At 44.9% G+C, this 2,649-nt stretch overlaps 1 non-coding gene across 1 annotated transcript; it reads left to right on the forward strand.

Annotated features, from left to right (window-relative positions):
* Positions 1-2,373: 2,373 nt before the first annotated feature.
* Positions 2,374-2,445, forward strand: TRNAA-AGC (transfer RNA alanine (anticodon AGC)). The gene has a single exon. It is a non-coding gene; the product is annotated as a tRNA-Ala (tRNA).
* Positions 2,446-2,649: the final 204 nt, after the last annotated feature.

The following is a 2,649-nucleotide window of genomic DNA, read 5'->3' on the forward strand; positions in this document are numbered from 1 at the left end:
ATTATCTCACCCCCCTGAGCCTCAGTCTCCTCCTCTGTCAAATGGGGATCATTAGAGTGCCAGGATCACTGGGTTATGGTGATGGTGGAAGAAAATACTGGAGGCTCCACAGCACCATCCCTGGCTCCATGCCAAGCACTTAATAAATGTTAGCTATTATTAGTATTTACCAACATATTTACTTATTTATGAAAGGAATGCAGCCCCCAAACATATATAACCCTCACTGGGAAGAGGAATAATAAAAATAGGCTTAGAAAATCGATGAGGATATAAGTGGCGATGGTTCCTGGAGTGTAAGTGTGGGTTTTATTAAAATTCAGTGTAGTAAGCATTTCTGCAGTGGGGCTGAGCTGATTCACTCTTACAGCCTGAGCAAAAGAGAGACCGTTTGGGGCTCTAATCAGGCACCCGGGGGTCTGTTAGCTCCCCAAGGTGGCACTTCCCATCCTGGCATCCTCATTTCTAGTTTGCCATTGAGGTAGGTAATCTGAAGACTGGCTAGATCTGTGGTTAGCTGGCACGGTGGGGAAGGAGTTAAGAAAGAAGCTGGAAGAAATTCTGATGAGCTGTCTACTGTCCCTGGCAGTAGTCACAGTCGGAACAGTTACCACGTCTGAGCACTAACTATGCGCCAGGTGATTGGGCAGAGGCTGGGGATACAACCTGGACTGTTGACTGTTACAATTACGTGAGTCTTTTTGGTCTAGGATGTAATCAGTAAATAATAACGTGTGCTAAATACACGTTAGGTGCTATGCTAACTTCCTCACACGCATTCTCTCTTTTAATCCACATAATATATCTAGAGGCTGTTTCCATATAATTATTGCTTTATAGGAAAGGAAACAGAGGCTCAGACAAGTTAAAAGACTTACCCAAAGGCTCTCAGTGGTAAGAAGGGAATTAAGAACTTAGTCATGGGTCTGTTTGACTCCAAGGCTTTGCCCAGAGTCAAAGGCAGGCACCTGGGTTTGCTGATGTGCATAACGGGGCTGGGTCCTTCTTCTTCTCCTGGATCCTCACCTCCTCCCCTTCAGTGGGCTCTGGCTACCCCAGCCTCCTTTCCGTTCTGAGAACACCTCCTTCTCATCTTGGAGCCTTTGTACTTGCTGTTCCCTCTACCTGGAACCTGCTCCCTGACATCTCCTTCACTTAATTAACTCCTATTATTCCTGAGTCCATAGCAGAGGCTACTCATTGCCTCTCAAAACAACTCTGGGGAGCACCTTAGAGACTACATTTCCCAACCTCTCTTAGAGAATGGTATGTTCATTTGATCAACTTCTGGCCAATGAGATAGAAATGGAGTGTTCTGTAAAGCTCCTTACGTAGGTGGGGGCGCATTTCCTTATTTTTCTATTGTCCTTGCAATGTCCTGTTGTCTGTGATGCAGATGTGGTGGCTGGAGCTCTAACAACCATTTTGGACCATGAGGTAAACTTGAGAATGAAAGCCATATACTAAGGAATGTGAAACAGAAGAACCCAAAGAGGCTGGGCTCCTGATTAACTGGTGGAACTGTCAAATAGTCCTGGGCTGATTCTGGCTTCTCATGGAATGAGAGTATATGGGCATATGGGTGGTGACACTGGGTGTAGTTAAACAGGTTGTGCACTGCACAAACCCAGGGGCACCAGTTAAATAACAGTCTATGTGAATGCACACCCTGAAATTGTAGTGCCTGTCCTGTGTGACTGTTCATGGCAGCCCCGTCTACAAGGTAAGGAGGGACCTTGACCATGAGTTTATTCAGTGAACTCCTGGCACTTACCAGAATGTCTGGACCATTGTCAGTCCTCTGAACAAATATTGGTTGCAGGATGAAAAAAAAAGATGGATGTCTTGAGCTGGGTACTGAGGGCACAGAGTTGGGCAAGGCATGGAAATGGTGGCAAGAAGGCATGGTCAGGGCTTTAATCCAGGGAAGAGCGAGGGATGCTGGGGCTCAGAGGGAGATGGCCGCCTGCCTGGGGGAGCTGGAAGCTCTGTGGACCGAGGAGGCCCTTCTCTTACCTGGTCTCAGATTTCCATCTGCAAAATGAGATTATGGCAGAAGAGTGGTTTTGTTTGACCTTAAATTTTATTTTATTTTATATCTTGATTTGTTTTAAGTAGGCAATGCTTATAGTACAAAAAAAGGCATAGGAAGAAAAAAAAAAGACGCAAATAGTACAAAAGGATAGGAAGAAAAGTAAATTTCTTTTCACTTCTAATTCCCAGAAACTGCTCCCCTACACACCCTCTGCACCACCCCTGTACCCACCTACCCACGGAAAAACCCACTGGTTACCACTATAACCAGTATTTTAAAAAGGGAATACATTTGTTTTATTTCATGAAGGCACTTTAAAACAGGCAGGTCTATGACGTGGGGACATAGCTCAGTGGTAGAGCGCATGCTTAGCATGCATGAGGTCCTGGGTTCGATCCCCAGTGTCTCCACTCTGTCGTGCCCTTGCTTGGAGACATTTTTCTTCTACTTTGTGATCACAGACCACTCCTGTAGAATCTGGAAAATTAATCATCTTGCCCCCAAGTACTTGTATTTTGCTCTGGTTGTGCTTGTTACCCCTTCTGTTTTAGTTTCAAATTTTAAATTGACTTATAACTGACCTATAACATTATACTAGATTCAGGTGTACAACA

Source organism: Camelus dromedarius, chromosome 24 (genome assembly GCF_036321535.1).
Source record: "Camelus dromedarius isolate mCamDro1 chromosome 24, mCamDro1.pat, whole genome shotgun sequence".
NCBI lineage: Eukaryota > Metazoa > Chordata > Mammalia > Artiodactyla > Camelidae > Camelus > Camelus dromedarius.